Source organism: Mustela nigripes, chromosome 16 (assembly GCF_022355385.1).
Source record: "Mustela nigripes isolate SB6536 chromosome 16, MUSNIG.SB6536, whole genome shotgun sequence".
NCBI classification, from domain to species: Eukaryota; Metazoa; Chordata; class Mammalia; order Carnivora; family Mustelidae; genus Mustela; species Mustela nigripes.
The window spans coordinates 46599592-46612174 of NC_081572.1; the positions used below are offsets into that span (position 1 = coordinate 46599592).

The 12583-nt window shown below is 37.6% G+C and overlaps 1 long non-coding RNA gene across 1 annotated transcript in view; it reads left to right on the plus strand.

Annotated features, from left to right (window-relative positions):
- Positions 1–12250, plus strand: part of LOC132003921 (uncharacterized) — a 48138-nt gene extending 35888 nt beyond the window's left edge. The window contains exons 3-4 of the long non-coding RNA XR_009400366.1: positions 2949–3034; positions 11435–12250. This is a non-coding gene — a long non-coding RNA (uncharacterized LOC132003921). The remainder of the gene's footprint in view (positions 1–2948; positions 3035–11434) is intronic.
- The last annotated feature ends 333 nt before the right edge of the window (positions 12251–12583 follow it).

Here is a 12583-nt window from a genome sequence, read left to right on the forward strand (position 1 = left end):
ATTGGGAGGGAGACAAACCATAAGTGACTCTTAATCTCACAAAACAAACTGAGGGTTGCTGGGGGGAGGGGGTTTGGGAGAAGGGGGTGGGATTATGGACATTGAGGAGGGTATGTGCTTTGTTGAGTGCTGTGAAGTGTGTAAACCTGGTGATTCACAGACCTGTACCCCTGGGGATAAAAATATTTGTTTATAAAAAATAAAAAATAAAAAAATAAAAAATAAATCTGTTGAAAGCAGCTGGCGCTAAGTCTTACCAGAATAACCAAGTTTTATAATCTGACATCAATCACTTCTCTCAACTCAAAAACCTTACATAAAATTAGCAGTTCGGTTTACTCCAAATGATGGGCCTAACCAGCATAATTCTCCCTTTCCCAGCTCTTGTTTCAGCTATCAAGTGGTAAAACCTAACACAAAAAGGGCTCAACCATAAAGGAAAGTGGTAATAAATTTGACTAAATTTAACTTCAAAATTCTGTATAATTAAAGACAGCCACAAACCACATTAAAGTCAACCCACAAACTAAAAGCAGCCATGTAACAAAGAAAAGTAGGCATATAGATAATAAATTCACAAAGACCAGTAAGTATATGAAATAAAGCTAATGTTCTTTTTATCCAAGGATATACGAATTAAAACGAAAAGCTATTATCTCACAGCTCTTACTAGAAAGACTTAAAAATTGGAGAAGTCTAAATATTGGTGATGAGGCAAGAAAACCAGAACTCTCTTACCTTACTGTTGGCAGTGCAAACTTGCACACCGCTTTGGAGAGCAACTTGACAAGGTCTAAAATCACAGACTATACATATCAACTACCCAAAAATCCATTTGGGGGCAAATGTCCAAAATATCTAGGATATTTGCGTGAGAAAATATTATCAAGGATTTACTCTTACAGCACTGCTCAAAATAATAAAAAATAATAAGTGAAATGAACTGGCAAGTACTAATATACTAAACAGCAGTTATGTTGAGTGAAAAAGTAGGCCACAAAAGATTACATACAATAGGCTATTACAAATATTTTTTTAAACTGCTATGTATTATTTATGGATAGGAATACATGATGAAATATAAAATCTTATATAGGGAAGAGTTACACTGACTTCAGAACAGTAGGTTGGCTCTAGGGAGGGAAAGAGGAGATGGCATCAGGGAGAAGTACAAAAGAGGAAGATTTTATTTCTTTAAAAATCAGAAGCAAATATGGCAAGATACTTTGTGAGGAGCATAAGGGCATTTATATTATTGTTATTATTACTCTGTATATTTGAAATATTTTATAATTAAAAAGAATCTTAAGGGCGCCTGGGTGGCTCAGTGGGTTAAGCCACTGCCTTCGGCTCAGGTCATGATCTCAGGGTCCTGGGATCGAGTCCCGCATCGGGCTCTCTGCTCCGCAGGGAGTCTGCTTCCTCCTCTCTCTCTCTCTGCCTGCCTCTCTGCCTACTTGTGATCTCTCTCTGTCAAATAAATAAATAAAATCTTAAAAAAAAAGAATCTTAATGGGCACATATGGTATAACAATCAAATAATAACAATCATCCACACCACAAAAACTTATCAAATAATAACATTATTTAAGCCACAGAAACTTATGTACATACATTAGAACATGTGATAAGTAAGAGTTAAAAATAAATTCTAAAATTTGTAATTTACATTAGGATTTTGAATTAATAATTTTGCTAATGGGCTTTGAATCTCATGCAATTTTTAATGTCCTTATGATAAAGTTTTAAGGGGTGCTCCGCAGTTGTTAAAGCTATATAAATAAAACTTTAATCAATGATATTCTGAATTTCAGTCTTATTCTGGAAAGCTTTTTCTTAGGCATATAAACAGTTACAAGCCTTACACTTATATTTACAAGTCTCAAAGAAATGTGTTAAGAGTCCTAAGTATGAAGAATATGTATTCCACTGAATTACAGTGTTTCACCAAGAACCTGATTCCCTAGATGCTAGCATGGAAAAACAAGGTTCCATTATTCCCTTTTCTGCTCTACTTGAGGTTTGGGTCAGAAGCCAAGAAGTACCTATATTGGAAAAGTTATAAACAAGGTCTTATTATAAAACAATTTTTAAAGGAAACGTGTGCAACTTTCACAGAGGTGTAACACAATCCTTTGGGATTACTATGTCAGAGAGAGACATAGAGAATATTTTAAGAAAGGGGTTAAGAAGAGGTAGTAGAATTTTTCTATATGTTCTCACTGACTCCTTGAGTCTCAAGGCTATAAGATAATAAACATTAGGGAGAAAAATCCAAGAGACAGACAAAACTGGGTAGGACATTGCATCTACATATTCAATTAAAGAGATCTATAATTCATGCATAATACTTCACTCTCGACTATGATACTCTGACCATATTCATCCTATCACAATAATAACCATTTTACCCAGGTGATGGTAAGCAGTGATTTTATTTAACATGACATCTTTTTGCCAACTAAACATTTGCAACAGAGATGATCAGCTGATCTTTCAAGTAAACTTGCTATCAGATATGCTAATATTTCCCATGTAATGGAAGACTGCAATAAAATTATTCCAAGTTCTAAACTGTCATAACTTTATAACTTAGGCACATTTTTTTAAGGGTAACAGTGCTGTAGCAAACGGAACGTATTCACCTATTCCACTTCAGCCCATTACACTGAATTTTACTTAGTAGTAAAATTATTAACTTGTACTTCTAAAGGCTGGAAATAATAATCTCCCCCAAATCTCTAATTTAGTGTAACTTTGGCCAGTGGAATAGCAAAATTTGCTCACAAAATTGAAAGCCCCCTACAACATTTTAAAATTTTTGTTTTTTCCACCAGTCTTAAGTTTCAGAAATACTTATTTCTTCCCTATCAATAGAGGGATAACTACCATTCTGCTTCATGAATGAAGTAATCTAATTCTGTTTCTCTCTACTTCATACCCTCTAGAGACTCACTCAAATGGAGTAATAAGCTCACTGACAAGACTGCAATTCAAATTTCACTAACAAATGGAAATTCTTCCACAGCAAAAGGTCAGTGCCATGAATTTAATTTTCTGAATTTCATAACCCTTGATTAATGGAGACACCTTAAATTTCAGTTTACACTCTTTTATATAGGATTTCAGAGCATGCTTCAAATAGCTTATGATAAGCTATATTAATAGCTTAGCCTCATTTTTATCATTAAAATAATCTACAAATATCAGAATACTAAAAATTTTGTTGTAATAACTAATAAATTAATCTTAAAATACCTGTAGATATAAATCAACCCTCTCATTTCATTTGCCTCATTTGGACTCTTCTAGAACATAGGTCAACAAACCTAATGGGCTTTTTAGTATAATATAGTTGTACAGTGCTTTCACAAATTCCAATTCTGTAATTTAGGGTATTTACATATTTATTTTTTAAATATACAAAAGATTAAACTATTAATATAAATATTTTCTCTCAAATATGTAATATTCTCATGTAAAAGAAACATTTTCCAAACATTTACAAAGCAATCTAAAGATAAGTAAACCTGATTTTAGGATCATTACATTAACCAAAATAATTTTCCAGAGAAGGTGCTATTTAAAATTAATGCTCACTGACCTCCTCCCATCAACACTTGAAGATGGACCCAGATCCACAGTCCTTGTTTGATTTTCTTCAGAGATCACTTCCAATGGAAGGAAAAATTTTCAGAAAAAGGTCTCATGACAGAGTGGACAAGTGGATTCGTTGCTAGACATAAACCATTTGTACGGGGAAAAAAACTTTTTAAAAATGTTTAAAAAAAACCTTTAAAGCTGTCATTTTACATACACATCCAAGGTAAGCTTAATAATGATTATGTGAAAAAGGGAGAATACCAAAATTTTAGCTTCCCCCATTCATCTCCAAAATCAACACAACTCAGTGTTATTTCCAAAGGCTACAGTACGACTCTTTCTCCCTAGGCTCCCACACCACCCAACCACTAAGACATGTCAGAAAGACCTCCTTATGAAGCGATTGTATACTGGGCAGCTTTCTTTTCAATATGATGTTTGAAAAGAGTAAAGAGCTCTAAGGCCAGATGGCCCCTAGTATTTTCAGTCTCCTTTATGGTTTAGATCTTACAGGACCATCTACTGTTTGAAAGAGCTATAATAAAAACACCCATTTATTAAAGTGCTCTGATGCTACCAGTCTCCATAAATGAATAATTATTTTTTGCAGATTTTGAAAAATCATTTTAATATTCCTGTTATTAACCACAATTACAAGTTTAACATCATTTTATTTTCTAGATATCATACATAAAATATAAATAAGTTAATTTCTCTTTGGGCTTACAAAGCAGGCTGAATGGAACGTTTTCTTGCATGTTCTACAGGCTTTTTTGGGAAGAAAAACCATGAATGACTGAGAAACATATCATCCAATCTTCAACACCCTCAAAACACTTGTCTACATTATTTTTCCATAAAGCTAGGCCTTCCATAATACTTCTATTCTGTTAACAAAAAGGAAAAAATAGAGTAAATATACTCTGAAGACCAAAGTTATTTTTATTTAATTTTATAAACGTTAAAGTTGAATTTTAATTAATTAATTTTAAAAAGATTTTACTTATTTATTTGAGATAGAAGGAGGGAGAGTGAGCACAAGAGAGAGAGTGAGCCCAATGACATAGGGCTCGATCCCAGGGTCCTGAGATCATGACTTGAGCTGAAAGCAGACGCTTAACCAACTGAGCCACTCAGGTGCCCCTAAATTTTAATTTAGAAAGAGAGAATCTGTCTGGCTATATTCACATCTCCTAAGTTTTCTGAATGTTGGTTTTTTAAATGGCCTGCCAAGTTTTAGAAACCAGATACAATTTTTCTCCACTAAAGATAGACCTGAAAGAAAGGTTTTGAACCAATACATCAAGTTTTATAGTTCCAATGTACAAACAACTAGAGTATGTTTAAAAGTCAAAGATCTTGTTAATTTTGGCCATTCTAACTGGTGTAAGGTGATATCTCAATGTGGTTTTAATTTGAATCTCCCTGATGCCTAGTGATGATGAACATTTTTTCATGTGTCTGATAGCCATTTGTATGTCTTCATTGGAGAAGTGTCTGTCCATATCTTCTGCCCATTTTCTGATATGATTGTCTGTTTTGTGTGTGTTGAGTTTGAGGAGTTCTTTATAGATCCTGGATATCAACCTTTGATACAGATATAGTGAAAAGAAGGGCCATCTGTACTCCAATGCTTATAGCAGCAATGGCCACGGTCGCCAAACTGTGGAAAGAACCAAGATGCCCTTCAATGGACGAAAGGATAAGGAAGATATGGTCCATATACACTATGGAGTATTATGCCTCCATCAGAAAAGACGAATACCCAACGTTTGTAGCAACATGGACGGGACTGGAAGAGATTATGCTGAGTGAAATAAATCAAGCAGAGAGAGAGAGAGAGAGTCAATTATCATATGGTTTCACTTATTTGTGGAGCATAACAAATAGCATGGAGGACATGGGGAGATAGAGAGGAGAAGGGAGTTGGCCCACAAGCAGTGGGGGGCTGTGCTGATGGGGAGGAGCTGTGGGTGAAGGCTGTGGCCTTTTCCCCCAGCCTACCTGGGGTCACTCCACTTCCATGGGGTCAGGGCGGGAGCCTTACAGCTGGGCCAGCTGGCAGCAGCTACCTGCTCAGTGTCTCCCTCCCTGGGCTCACTGTGGTGCTGTGTGTGTCCTCTGTCATCCCAGAAGGGCCACAGCTCTGGAACAGCCTCATGAAGGGGGTGGTAGAGGAAAGGGCTGAGCAGCCAGCCTGCTGAGAGCAGCAGTGTCTGGGGGTGGGGGTTGTCACACAGCTACTGATGCAGGCACAGAGGAGAAACTGCAGTTAGGGGGTGAGCCCAGGAAATCTTCAGAACACAACCACCATCCTTTCCACCCAGTTCTGCACTTCCCACCATGGGGAGCCTGGCCTGCGGGGTCCCTCTGCAGGGGGAGTCAGGATGGAGAAGCACCAGGCACTGTAGAACTTCACCCTGCCCTCAGTCTGGGCTCCAGTTCCAGCCTCTGTGCCAGCCTCTGTGCAGACTTAGGAAGAAAGCAGGGGCAGAAGCAGACCTGGGTATCATGGGCCTTGGACCCCTTCTATCATCAGAACTGACTCTAGCCTGGAGTTTTGTGACACTTCTGAGACCCTGAATCCCAAATCTTCCCTGCTTCTGGCTGTTGCTGATGGGAGTCCCAGGCTGGGGGTAGGGGGAGCTCCAACACCCACAGGGTCTGGGGCCCTGGAGGCCTGGGCTTGGGGCTGTAGGAAAGCAGCTGCCTGAATGTATTTTTTAAAGAAATTCCACTTTAGTGGAATAAAGTAAACTTTATTCTCTTCAAAAAAAAAAATTGGAAATTGGAAGGGGAGATGAACCATGAGAGACTATGGACTCTGAAAAACAATCTGAGGGGTTTGAAGGGGCGGGGGGGGGGGGGTTGGGGTACTATAGAGGGCACGGTGGTGGGTATTATAGAGGGCACGGATTGCATGGAGCACTGGGTGTGGTGAAAAAACAATGAATACTGTTATGCTGAAAATAAATTAAAAAAATTTTTTTAAAAAGTCAAAGTTCTTTGAGAGTACTGGGATTTCTCCAATCACAAAAGGAGAGTTGAAATGTTAGACTAAAAGCAGCTCCAAAGATATTCATCGATCCAGTATCTTACAAAAAGATTCCCTCTTAAACAATTTCTTTAACACTATGTATATATTCTGGGTCATCTACAATGTCAGTGGAGTAAAGTCAACTCCTCTCAAACACCAAAAAAAAAAAAAAAAAGAAAGAAAGAAAGAAAAGAAATTCAGAACTTTAAAAAGGAAAACAGCTCAGTAGGTAGGTTCAGGTCATTCAGGCATACATCTGTGTTGACCCAAGGAAATAGTATCTCTTTCAACTTCAATCAGAAGTGATATATTTTAAGTCTTACTGCCCTTTCAAAGAGGAGGTTGGTAGGACTATGTGGAAAGCCGAATGTACACGCAGAAACTTACCTTATGGGTGAGGTAAGTGCTTAACTACAGCATCCAGTTCTGCCACTACAGAACAACCACACCCACTCTTTTCCTACTCTCCAAGGTTATTGAACCCAAGGGGTAATTGGAAGGCAGCTGTATTATAAGTTCAATAACTATGTCCTCAATAGTGTAAGTAGCCATCACTTCTCTAGCAGTAGCTTGAGCTTTAACCTGCAACACAGAAAGGTAATACTTTTTGCAAATTTCTTTCCTTTCATTCAAAACACATTTTGATAGGTTGACTATTAACAGTCAGTCTTCACTCAAAGACAGAGGTAAACACGTTGGTTTACTGGACAAGAGGTATTTAATACACAGGATTATATACCTGACATTTTATAGTGATTCTTATGAAATTCAAAGTTAGTTTCAAAAGAAATCGTCCTCATAAAAAAGTATGTTTCATGTGGCTTATAAGTTTTAAACAGACCAGGACAGAATGAGTTCTTAATTACTGCTTTTCTTCCATACCCAGGGTATCAAATATCATTTATATCTGTAAGTCCCCTAAGTCTTTCTCTGCCACAGGATTCCCTTGAGCTCTAAAGTCAACCATCAACTGTTAGATTTATAATTTTCATATTAGCATTGCAAACAACATAAAACACAAATTATCATGCTTGACCCATGCACTCTTCTTCTGACTGTCCTATTTCCAAGCTAAAAACCATAGCATCATCTTAAATTTTCCCTTCTACCTCCTCCCAGATATTAACTAGCTACAAGTGTGGATAAATCATCACAAAACTTTTAACATACCTCTCCTTTTATGGAACATTCCCACCGATACTGCCTCACTCAGGCCCTCCTTGTTATTCACAATGTCTACACCAGTGTATCTCCCCTGACTGTGTATTTGAACCCAAGCTCCATGCCAACAGCCTATACTATTTATTGAAGTCAGAGCAATTTTACCAATTATAACACTGAGAGTGTCACTTGCCTCAAAGGAAAATTACCAGTGGCCAAATACGACCAAATATTTTAGATAATCATTTGAGGCCTTTCCCAACATGGCCCTAATTCATCATGGGAGCAACTGATTATTTACCTTCAGGAATCCTGCTCTGTATGAATGCTGGTTTATTCATCATTTCTTAGGGCAATCCGCAGAAATTAAACTCTCATCTCCAAGATTTTTGCTTTTGCCATACTGTTTTCTCTATATTCAACACCTTTCTGCTCACTGCCCCTAAAACACAACCCTGCCCACTTCAAAGTAATCATCCTCCATAAAGGTGCATCTACTCCCCTCAGTCAGATGAATCTTTCCCATGCTGAGTGCAGAGCACTCTTCTTAATGAGCCACTTTCCAGTTTCCCATGCAAAACACACACACACACACACACACACACACACACACACACAACATATCTGTATCACTCTTTTCCCTTTATTAGATTGTTATTTATTACACACTAGGAATTTGACCCCTAAACTTTCATTTCCCAATTGACTGACACGCAGTGTCTGAGGTTTGCTTGATTGATAATGATATATCCACTCCAGCTTTATTATTATTTAGTCTTTCTTTACATTTAATGTGGGTTTATTATGGATAAGCCACAATAAATAAATATTCTTATTTATAATCAATATATTTTGACTTTCAAGTTCAATGTCCTTTTGACACAATTTTATTTAACTCTATATCATCTCATTATTTGTTTTATATTTCCTAACCTCTCCTTTTCCTCCATATTTTTATTTTTTTACTGGTTTATTTTATTTTTTTTAATTCCATTTTATCTTCTCTTTTGGCTTATTAGATATAATGTTATTTATTGGTTGCTACAAATATTACAATCGTAATTTATCAGTTTTTTTAAAAATAATATTATACTACTTCACATAAATTCAACTGAGAGCAGCAAACATTTTTCTTTCATCCCTTTCTTAATGCTATTATCAGGCTTTTTAGAGATTTTATGTTTAATTGAGGAATTTAGTTTTCATATTATCTTTTGTTTTGAGACTTACCTTGATATTAATATCACCATTCTACTGAAAGACCGCCCCCCCCCCCCGTCGTTAACTAATTAACTGCTCTTTTGTTGTGTAAAAGTACCCCTCCTCCCCTTGCAATGAAAAGACCCTTCCCCCAGGGTTGAATTCAATGTAACTGCTCTTTTGTCTTTCTGTAACCGCTCGGCTTTTAGGGCATGACACTTGACTCCTATTTGAACAAGATACCCTCTCGTAATAGCCTGGGCATGGTCACGTAGGCAAGGGGGCTGCATGGTCATGTAGGTCACGTAGATAGGGGGCTGCATAATCAGGTAGGCAGGATGTCTTTCTGCTGAGTAATAAGGTCAAACTTCCCCTCTTTGTTTCCCCTTCCCGCCTTTCTCTTCCCGCGACGGGGTCTTCCAAAGCCAATCCGCTAACACCAAGTATGCCTTTTTTCAAATGTTCAATTGTCAGCCAATCGGCCCCGTCCCATCCGGGACTTGTATGTACCTGTCTATAAAAATCCTGCACCACCCCAGCCAGGGGTGCTCAGCTAGCAGGAGCTGCTGACCACCCGCAGGCGCCTGCGTAACAATAAAGAACCTCTTGCTGTTTGCATCCTGTGGCAGTGTTGAATTCTTGGGTAAGGGGATCCGCGGGTCTTTCACTACCTTTATTAAACTAGTGTTTATTATATTAATAATTTGTGTGCATAGTATATATTTATTTATTTATTCTTTTCTTTTTAACTCTTCTGCATTTGTATATTTGTTTTAGGTTTCTTTTAAAGCATAGATGTGGGTCTTATTTTTAATGACAGTGTTCAGACCATTTCTATTAATGTAATTGCTATCATGGTTGTACAAGAGTCAATATCTTGTTATTTGTTTTCTGCTTGCTACAGCTGTTATTTTCTGTTCTTACCTTATTTTCTTGCCTTCTTTTGCCCTTTTTTAGTGTTCCATTTTATTCCTTCATAGATTTACTTGATATATTAATGATCTTAATGGCTGTTCTAAGGATTACAGTATGTATCTTAATTTGCCACACTGTGCTGAAATTAATATATTTTTTAAAGTGTTTTTATGTGTGAGAAGGAGAGAGAGAGAGAGTGAGAGAGGGAGAGGATGAGTACAAGTAGCAGGGGGAGGGGAAGAGGGAGAAGCAGACTCTCTGCTGAGTAGGGATCCCAGTGCTGGAATGGATCCCAGGACCCTGGGTTTATGACCTGAGCCAAACGCAGGTGCTTAACTGAGTCACCCAGGTGCCCTGTGCTAAAGTTATATTACACCATTTTATGCATATATACTGACCTTATAGCAGTTTACTTCCTTCCTCCCACCATTTGCTATTATAAATTTTAATTTTATATATGCCATAAACTCACTGATCATGTTTATTATGTTTACTTTAAGGTTAATCATCATTAAAAAATGAAAAAAAATATTTCAGTTTACCCAAATATTGATTATGATAATACCTTTCCTCATTTTCTTTTTGTTCTTATTACTTGATGCTTGTTGAGTTCTTCAGTCTTGTTTTAAATTATCTTTTCTTTTTTTAAAAGATTTTATTTATTTATTTGACAGAGAGAGAGAGATCACAAGTAGGCAGAAAGGTAGGCAGAGAGAGAGGGAGGAATCAGACTCCCTGCTGAGCAGAGATCTTGAATCAGGCTCCATCCCAGGACCCTGAGATCATGACCTGAGCCAAAGGCAGAGGTTTTAACCCACTGAGCCACCCAGGTGCCCCAATTTTAGAAATATTTCATCTGTTCATTATTCAAATACTTCTTCTGAGCCCTCTCTGGATATAGAAGTATCCAGACTGTGCGCATTTCTACATGTGTATGTATATGTATATCAGATCACTCAATACTGTACCACATATAACAAAGCATCTGTTCATCTTCTTTTTTAAGTTTTTTTCCCCTTTGTATTTAGGTTTTAGTAATTGCTATTGTATTATCTTCAAACTCACTGATCTTTTCTTGGAAATATTTGATTTTTTAAGACTTAATTTTTTGGAGAAGTTTTAAGTTCACATAGAAATTTAAAAGGAGTGAATAAAATTTCCCATATACTCTCTGTACCCTGACATACATTGCCTCCCCCATTACCAATACTCTCTACTATTTGTTAAAATTAAGGAAGCTACATGGATATGCCATAATCATCCAAAGCCCATAGTTTACATTGGGGTCACGTAAGGGTGCACTCTTGGTATTGTCTACTCTATGGGTTTAGACAGATGTATAATGACATATAGACTTCATTATACTGTTATAATCTCCTCTGTGCTTTGCCTATTCATTCCTCCTCCATCCCTTGGCTACCACTAACTCCTGGAAGCCAGTGATATTTTTACTGTGTTCAGTTTTGCCTTTTTCAGAATGTCATATATTTGGAATCACACAGAATGTGACTTTTTCAGATTGCTTTCTTTCTGCTGCTTCCAGTCGACGACAAGAGAAGAATTAGGCACAAACAAGTCAGCTGCAAAAGACTGGGAGCAGGGGACAACAGTCGAAAAGGACTGCTGCCACGAGCAACTCCACAGTCTCACTTTTATTGAATAGAAAACAATAGCCAACAGAAGGATTGATGAAGGTCAAACATTAATCCTGTCTTGTTGACAGGCAAGAAGGAGGATAAAGTTTATAGTTAACTAAGCACATTCAAAGGACTCATCTAACTAACGACGAGCACTTCTGGGAAGAGAAAGGAGCGATAATGAAAAAGGGAAGCAGGCGGTTTTCGTTCCACCCTGAGCTGACTGGGCGTTCCCGGGTGCTCGGCTTCCCTGAAGCAGGCGGCGTTCCACCCTGAGCGAGCCAGGCATCCCCAGCTGCTCAGCTTCTGTGAAGGGGCGACATTCCGCCCTGAGTGAGCCGGGCATCCCCAGCTGCCCAGCTTCATGGTCGTACATTGTCCTTCTCCCCAAAGACCTGTTGTCAGTATATGTATTTCTTAAGGCCATATCTAAATGTGCTTGGCAACTAGTAAAATCCTCCAGGGATTACAGTTTAAGTAACAAATTGTTCTGAGGGGCAGCAGCACTTTCAATTAGCAATGTGTGTTTTAGGCTCCTCCTTGTCTTCTAGTGGCATGATAGCTCATTTCATTTTTTCATGGAATAATATTGCACTGTCTAGATGCACCACAGTTTATTTATCCATTATTTCACTAAAAAAAGATAATCTTGTTTGCTTCTAAGTTTTGGCAGTTATTAATAAAGCTTCTGTAAAAATCCCTGTGCAGCCTTTTGTGTGTACATAAGTGGATACATTAAATCATGTAAGAGTATGTTTAGCTTTGTAAGAAACCACCAAAATGTCTTCCCCAACTGCCTGTACCATTTATATTTCTACCAGCCATGAATGATCGTTTGTATTGCCTTACATCCTTGTCAGCCATTGGTGTTGCCAGTGTTCCAGATTTTGGCCATTCTAATAGGTGTGTAGTGGTAACACATTGTTATTTGATTTGCATTTCCCTGAGTACATACAATGTGAAGCATCTTTCCTATGCCAATTTGTTATTTATATGTCATCTTTAGTGAGGTTTTTTTTTTTTTTTTTTT